At 46.5% G+C, this 8,349-nt stretch overlaps 1 long non-coding RNA gene across 1 annotated transcript; it reads right to left on the bottom strand.

Moving 5' to 3' along the window:
• Positions 1-6,000: 6,000 nt before the first annotated feature.
• LOC310748757 lies at positions 6,001-7,699 on the bottom strand. The gene is made up of 2 exons (XR_014541356.1): positions 6,602-7,699; positions 6,001-6,208 (listed from the first exon to the last, which is right to left on the bottom strand). It is a non-coding gene; the product is annotated as an uncharacterized lncRNA (long non-coding RNA).
• Positions 7,700-8,349: the final 650 nt, after the last annotated feature.

Below are 8,349 nucleotides of genomic sequence, written 5' to 3'. Positions count from 1 at the left end.
TTTAAAGGATTGATGCATTTGCTCACATTCGCCCCTTTCCCCCTTTATTAGGGCAACTTTTCCATACCTATCAGACTGAAGGTTCCTCAGGGCAGATCTCTCTCTCTCTCCCCACCCCTCTCTCTGCGTATTTATCACACTCGTATCCTGATTTTCATCCAAAGAACTCAGAGCTGTCCTTACACCACTCCTGTGAGGTATGCACACTGAGGGCTAGCTGCTTACTCAAACCCACCCAGAGGCTCTTTCAGCTCGATGGAACCTTAATGCAGATATCTGTACTTAAAATTTTGTCTTTTTTAAACAGATAAAACATAAATATTGTATGGAGGACATGCCGCCCACTTGCAGCCTTTTACAAATGGCTGTATCTCAGTGCATCTTGTATATTCAGACCGTTGTTGGTTTTAGAAATCTGTCCTTTTCCAGCTAAAAGTCCGAGCAAACTTCAGCTGGTATGAATTTTCCAGGGCGCTCTGATCTCGGTTTCTCTAATCAACTGGTGCCTTGGGGAGGGAGTAGGTTAAACACTCCCCCCATACATTCTCTCTCTCTCTCTCTCTCCTCTCTCTCTTAATAGTACCCTTTTCTTTTGAAACTGGCTTTCCTTTCAAAGGATTCATCAGCAAGGGGGGCAAATCAATGCTCTCCCCGCCAGCACAAACATGGCTTTAAACAATGCAGATTTCCAAGTTAGAAATCTGTGCTTCCCCTTAACAGTATATCTCTCACCGTGCCTTGAAAAATGGCACATTAACGATGCAACAACAAGAAAATGTGCACACCCAGCACTCTCTCGGATTCTGGAAGTGTGACTGCAGATTCTCTCACCCTCTTGCTTAGGGATTTATAGCTCAAAGCAAATTCTGTATCAAATGCACAGCAGGCAGGAGGGATGTTTGTGGAAATAAGAGCGTAGCTGTACTCTCCCCAGCCTAGCTTGGGAAGAAATCTGGGTTGATTTTTTGGGCAGGCAATTAAGAGATGGAAGGAGGGAGTGAGAATATCTGTGTGTGTGTGTGTGTGTGTGTGTGTGTGTGTGTGTGTGTGTTACAAATAGGAAACAAGCAGTAGAGATGTTCAGGATGGGCTGGTTTCTAAGGTCTTCCCAGTTTTGTGGCTCACCTCACCTGGGAGACTACAGAGTAATCTCAGACACAAAGCTCCTGGCCTTCCCCCACTAAGCCGGCTCTCTGGGAAGCTGGACATTTTGAGCTGATGAGAAATCGCTGGAAAATTCTATTTGCCCACACGCTGCAACGTGATGTGATCCTATCAGCTTGCCAGGCAAACGCAAATCGCTTAACCCTGAACGAGGGAGAGCGGAGCGTGTTGAACAGCACAACGGCTGCTGCTGTATTAGGTTGGGCAAATGCAGAAACAGGTGTGTGTAGAGAGGGAGACACACTACTGCCAGGCCATCCTGGGAATGAGATTGCAGGTTCCCTCAGGAAGCGTTGGCTCTTCGCAGCAATCCGTGGTTCGTTTAATTGGGGTTTCTCGAGGACACTGCTCAGTCCTCTGGGCTCAGGGACAGAGCCCACACTTTGCAGAGAGAATGGTTGGGTCCTGGGGGTCTCCAGATCTGGCCCAAAGCTTGAACTGGGGCCCTCACTCATTAGAATACATAAAAATTGGAAGGAAATTAGGAGTCCCATCAAATGAGGTTCAGATTGATTGAAAGAGCATGGCATTACAATGACGTTTAAGGAAATCGTTTCATAAAGAAGGAAACTGAGCTGGTTCAAGTCCATTTCATAAGACCTTGGGCATCAGTCTCGTCTGACTCTCAGGGACCCTTCCAGCTCTGAAATTTTATGTTATTTTATGTGGGTATAATTGCCACTGTTCTGAGTAGAACTTCCTTCAGAGTAAACAGCTTTAGGATTAGCCTCAGAGTCACTGGAGGACTCTCAACAGCTGTGAGTAGTCTTAGTCACATTTTTAAAAACTATGAAGCAATTTGAAGATTTCAGAAATGATCCCGCCTTGTCTGAGAGTCCATTGCATTCCTAACTACCGTATTTTTCACTCTATAAGATGCACCAGACCACAAGACGCACCTAGTTTTTGGAGGAGGAAAACAAGAAAAAAAAATATTCTGAATCTCAGAAGCCAGAACAGCAAGAGGGATCGCTGCGCAGTGAAAGCAGCAATCCCTCTTGCTGTTCTGGCTTCTGGGATAGCTGCACAGGCTGCATTCGCTCCATAAGACGCACACACATTTCCCCTTACTTTTTAGGAGGGAAAAAGTGAGTCTTATAGAGCAAAAAAACGGTACTTGTAATAATTTTGGGTGGTTTTTTTGGGGGGGGCAAAAAACAAACCAACAGGGTCAAACTTTGAACCCTTGTACAGGCTGCTTTATTAAACGGTTAAGTTTTCTGAAATAATTTATTAAATTTACACCTCACCCTTCCTCCAGGAGTGCAGGGATAAGGGCGGGCTTCCTCAACCTTGGCCCTCCAGATGTTTTTGGCCTACAACTCCCATGATCCCTAACTAGCAGGACCAGTGGTCAGGGATGATGGGAAGTGTAGTCTCAAAACATCTGGAGGGCCGAGGTTGAGGAAGCCTGGACAAGGGCACAGTGGATGTTTGTCACCTTCGCTCATAAACGAACTGTAAAATGCTGAGCAGTTTATCATTTTCAACTTATCCTAGCTGATGTCATGTGAATAGTTTCCTTTGCACCTTCATACTGATGTTTTACAATGGATGGAGAAACTTAGGGGCTTTGAGCCCTGTGTTGTTACCTGCATGACGTAACAGTCTGTCTGTCTGGAATACTTTGTGCATTTTTAATATATATGGCTGCATCTGTTATTTTAAAAATAAAAACATATACAAAAAATTAAGTCTGCAAACAGAAACCATTCTGCAGAAATGATTAATAGCAGCAATAATGTTTGGTGGAAATGTGACTTTCTGGAAGAAGAGATAACTAACTGCCCACACTGTTGCATGCACCGCAACTGTGACTCTTCATATCAATGCAGTGTTGGGAGGTGAAATCATTTAAATGTAACAACTGAACTGGAGGCAACTGAGCTGGGCCTTCTCCCCTATGCACCGAGGAATTTGATGGTCAAAGTTTGCAAATTCTGCAGCTCCACTCTTTTCACAACACGGATGAGAAACTCTGCTCAAATAGTGGCATCTTCTGTTACCAGCTCTGCTGGGCAATCCACCTTCAGAAAAAGGGCTTTGGGGGACGTTGAGAAATTATAATGGGCCTCTCTGTGTGAAGAAGCCTTGACCTTGACCAAGGATTCCCGTTCAGTGTTGTGTGTTCGCTTCATCCTGTTGGACAGAGCCACTCTTCCCTGTTGCTGGTGGGTCTTGTGGGCATTTGTGGTTAACAGGATAGCAACCTGCACAAGATGCCTTACAAAGGGAAGGAAGGAAGGAAGGAAGAAGGAAGGAAGGAAGGAAGGAAGGAAGGAAGGAAGGAAGGAAGGAAGGGAAAAGTCCTTTTTCAGAGGTCAGATGGCCACCTGCCAGGGACTCTGGACTAGATGACCCTTGGCAGTCCAACTCCATTTTACTGTTCTAAGATTTTTTAAATCTCCGATTGTTGGGGCAGCAAATTAAAATAAGTGCTTCCCACTTGCAGTGTTTTAAATGAAATGGAACTGACATTGCTTCCTAGAGATAGTTTCTGTGTGTTTTAACTGGTGCTGGCCAGGAATAAAATCAAAATGCTTTTGTGAACACACCCGACGTCTTTGCAAACCCAGCTTTCGTACAGAGTATACTGCAGGTACACACTGCAATGTGGGAAGATTGCAAATGGCTCTCTTTTCCCAATGAAAGGTGTAACAGATATGAATACCCCCCTTTCTTACCCCACAAGCCAAAGACAGCATGTGAAAAGGTGTTCAAAGCCAACAGCTTCATGCAGGACTTGCCCCCAAACCCTGGAGGGTGGTGCAATGGTCAGTATGTAAGGCTGAGACTGGAAAGGCCTGGGTTCAAATCCCACACCCCGGCAAGCAGCTCACTGCGACCTTGAGCCAAATTTGCCACCTCTCAGCCTCACCTGCATACGCAGTTGCTGATGTGATATAATGGGCTGGGGGGCAATTCAGTTCTTCTATTCAGTTCCTTGCAGGAAATGCGATGCGTCTCTCAGGAGGCAGCTGACGGACTGTGTCTTCTCCTGGCTCACCAGGGAGATGCCATGGCTGCCCATCGATCCAGCGCTCCATGAGGCCACAACGGAAATAAGACACATGCACAAATACTCCCTCCCTTACCCGGCCCTCCAGCCAAAAATCTTGGGGTCCAGGATTTCCAGTTGGGAAATTTAAAGTTTTACATCATTGGTGGTTGCGGGAGGGAGCATGAGGATCCTCTTTAAGGCCAGATTCCTCCTTGCCCAGAACTGGGCTTTTAAATCAGGCGGTTACAACAGCGCAGCATTGCCAAAAGGAAACTCTGTAAGATCATATTGCCATTTATGCCAGCTTGTGCAAATGCATATATCAGTATCTGGCTATCGACCCACTGAGGCCTGTGACCCAACAGACGCACAGCCAAATATTCAGATTGGACTCCCCCCTTTCTTAGGCAAGCTATATTTGGGTTTCAGCAGCTGAACACCCAAATGGGTGAAGGGTCAACACCGCCTTGCTGCACCCGAGTCCTAAAACATGGGAACAGAGACCAGAAAACCTGTAGCTCATCCACCAAGCCCTTACGGAAAACCCTTAAAAGATTCCCCAGGTGTTGCTGAAGGAAGATGCCCCACACCTTTGCCACAACACCTATTTAAATAAATCAAGTTGTCTGTTGGAAGGATGGGGGAGAAGACATAAAATACAGCCAGAGCCAAAATAGTTTATGGTCATTTCCATAAACTGGGACAAAATCGGCAGGCTACAGTTGAGAATTATTCTTTTTTAGGGAGGGGGCCAAAATCGAAAAAGCTTTGTAATCCACAGGTTTAAAACTAGCAAGCTTTATAAAGCAAGGGGGACACATGGGAAAAGACTTTGATCTTATACATGAAAAGCTTTAATACAAAGAAAAAACAAGCACGGGGGGGGGGGGGGGTGGAGAGACCTTGACTGTTTCTAACCCCTTTCCTACCCTGTTAAGGCAGGCAAGTCTAATAAATAAATATTTCAAGGTTCCTCTCTAAGGACGGAGTTCTAGTACACACACTTGCAATGGGTCCGACTCCTGAGTAAACATGATCAAGACTGTGCTATTGATCTTGTAGAAATAATTTGTGAAACCGGCTCCTCTCTCTTTCCCTCTTCTTTGCTAGCACAAGGGTGGTTCCTGAAAAAAGAAAAAAAACGGTTCCCAAAAGCTTTCCATATAACCACCAACAGCTTAAAAAAAAACCAAGGAAAATGTTTTATTTTCGTAACGAGCAGCATTGCTAATCTAATCACACACACACACACACACACACACAAACTGCAAACTGTAACACGTGAGATTTGGGGTGTGATTTTTTTATTTAACAGAAAAAACAAGAAATGAAGACTTGTAAATTTAATAGGAATGTAGTGTAAACTGGTGATAGACGCCATAGTGAAAGTACTACCCACAGTGAAAGTAGTGTAAACAACACTACTACAAACTCACTAATGTGTTTCTGTAAGCAATTAGGTTTGTGCAGTTAAGCATTCAATAATAATAATAATAATAATAATAATAATAATAATAATGTATTATGCATTATTATTATTATTAAAAGGGAAAATGTGATTTCAATAGGGTTTACTCCCAGGAAAGTAGATGTAGGGTTGCAGCCCCAAAGCTTGCATCAGGGGTGAGAATCTGGAAGCTGGAGGAGCGGTGTGTGTGTGTGTGTAAAGCTTGCTTCAAGGTTAGAACGACCTTTGGTAAGTGGTGGGGAAAAAAGAAATTTTTACTCTTCTGTGGTCCAGGCAGCTTCCTAAATTAATGCATTTACGATTCCTCAGGATATATTAGCCCTGGACATCTACTGAATTAAATCTGGGGTTTTTTTTTTTTGGGGGGGGGAGAGAGAAATCCTTAGGTCTGCAGTCCTCTGCACTTACCTTAGAGTACACTGAGCCACAATAGGGCCTACTTCCGAGTAAACATCCACAGGCTGTGCTGTTAAATAGGCCTTTTTTGGGGGGGTTGGGGATATAACTGCAACTCTTAAGCTCCAGTTTCAGGATGGACAAACCTAACTGGGAGGAGAATCTATCTATCGATCGATCTATTCAGGAGGAGAAAAATATATATATACATTTTGGGCTCGACAGTTTGTTGCCGAAACCACCAGCAACATTCCTCGCTGCTAAAAATAAACACATTTCACAGATCTTGGTGGGGTGGGAAAGGGAATTATGTGCTATTTTTTTGCGGGGTTGCGCGGGGGGGGGGGGAGAGAGAGAGATGGTGAAAATGAAGAACAGCCCCCTCCCTCCATCTAAAGTCAGACGAATTGATCTAAATACTTACGGCAAAGCATGTCCCCCCCCCGGATAAAAATTAAAGGGGGGGAATGCAATAACTTCTGGTTAAGGGCACCCCAACACTCCCCCCCCCCCGGAAAAAAGCTCGGCGTGGAACTGCAAGCCTTGCCGGACAGCTCTTTCCATGCACTAACCTGGAAGGCGGCGCGTTGCAAACAGGTTTTTAAAAATATAAAAAAAATACTGAAATAAGGGGAAAGAGGCAAGGAAAGGAAGAAAAGCGCAGAGCGATCTTCAATAAGGCTCTTTTTAGACGTCTCGTCGTCCTCCTCTGCCCCCCCCCAATACTCCACCCTGCTGCCAAGATGGCTCCCAGCTGTTGTTTACCGGGCGGGGAAAAAGCGAATTTTTAAAAAATGGGTGGTTTGTTGGGTTTGGTTTTTTTTTTTTAAGAGAGAGATGCAAAAGGTGGAGAGGGTGGGGAAAAAATCCGCCAGCAGCCTTGCAGTGACTCCCCCGCGAGTAGGAACCCTCTTTTTTTGCAGCCGCGGAGGAGACCGGAGGGCCCAAATTTATTGCAATTTTAAAAATTGCAAAATCTCCTCCCGCAGCTGGGGAGGGATCGCGCGGGGTGGGGACCCGACCTCCCTCTCTTCCACCCCCCCCCCCGTGCATTATTATTTTTTTTGCAGCGGGAAATGGCCACGACGTGCGGGGAAGGGAGAGGATCGGGCCCTCCCTCCCCTCCCCCCCCCCGCCCGCAAAAGCTGTATTTTTCTTGGCGCAATCCTCTTGCCTTCGAGTAAACCCCTCCGGGAGGAAAGGCAGGCGGGCCTTACTCCCGAGGAGGAAGCACGTGCGAGGATCCGGCCGGGGAGGAAAATCTGGAGACGCGGGGGAGGGACTGGGTGGGTCACTAACCCGGGGGGGGGGGGCGCTGTAATGAAATGCAGATTTGCGCCCCGGCCTGATGAGAACCGCTTATATATATACATATTTAACGGGGGGGGGGGGTGTTGCAAAAGGACGCGCCTTTGCAAAAAGGAAAATAAACAGGCAGCGCTTTCGTTTTACTGACGAAGCAGGGATTTATCGCACAGCTTTTTCTCCCCCCCCCCCAATATCAAAACTCGCAGCTTCTGGCGAGGATCCGGGTGTGAAAACATTAAATATTATTGGGGGGGGTGCTTTAAAAAAGTCATTCGGCTGGATCCAGGCTTGTACGCTTGCTCTGCTCCAGAAAGAGATGGGGCCAAAAAAATACCCCCCCCAAAAAAACCCCGACCAAGCACCCCCCCCCCGCATGGAAAACCGGGCATCTGATGCAACCTTCGCTCCGCGTCTCTTGAGAGAGGGCTCCGTCCTGCAAAATAATTTTTTTGGGGGGAGAGGGGAATACCTAATTTATTTTTTAAAGATCTGCAGGCTGAAAAAACAACACGCAATTCCATGCAAACCCGTTACCGTTGTAAAATAAAACCGGAGTGGTGGGAAAAGAGGCGGGGGGGGCCTCCCCCTTTTCTGCATTCTGCCCAGGCGGCGGGGCTCTCGCCCCTCCTCTTTTTCCCTCCCCCCCCCCGTTTAAAAAGAAAAAAAAACAATTCTCTTGTTGCTCCTTCGCTAATTTGGATCCCAGCCATTCAATCCCGAGGCGAAGTCGTCACTCCTTCACTAGCCCGGGGGGGGGGGGAGAGAGAGAGACCCAGCTTGGCTATTTGTTGCTATCTCCTTTTGCATCGCGACGTTTTAACGCCCCCCCCCCCCCGCCAAAAAAAAAAACCCATTAAAAGAAGTTTGCATTTTTCTTCTTCGGCTTCTATTTTCGGTCGCTTTCTCCCCCCCCCCCCCCGCGCTTTCTCCTTCCCAAAGAGGGCAGCCTAGAAACTGCCTCGCTGGAGCTTCGGGGGCAGTTTGAAACTGCTAGGTGGGGTTTTTTTTTGTT

This window comes from Podarcis filfolensis, assembly GCF_964270895.1.
Source record: "Podarcis filfolensis genome assembly, chromosome: 14".
NCBI lineage: Eukaryota > Metazoa > Chordata > Lepidosauria > Squamata > Lacertidae > Podarcis > Podarcis filfolensis.
Note: the sequence above shows the minus strand (reverse complement) of the source record. Positions and strands in the feature narration are given on the sequence as shown.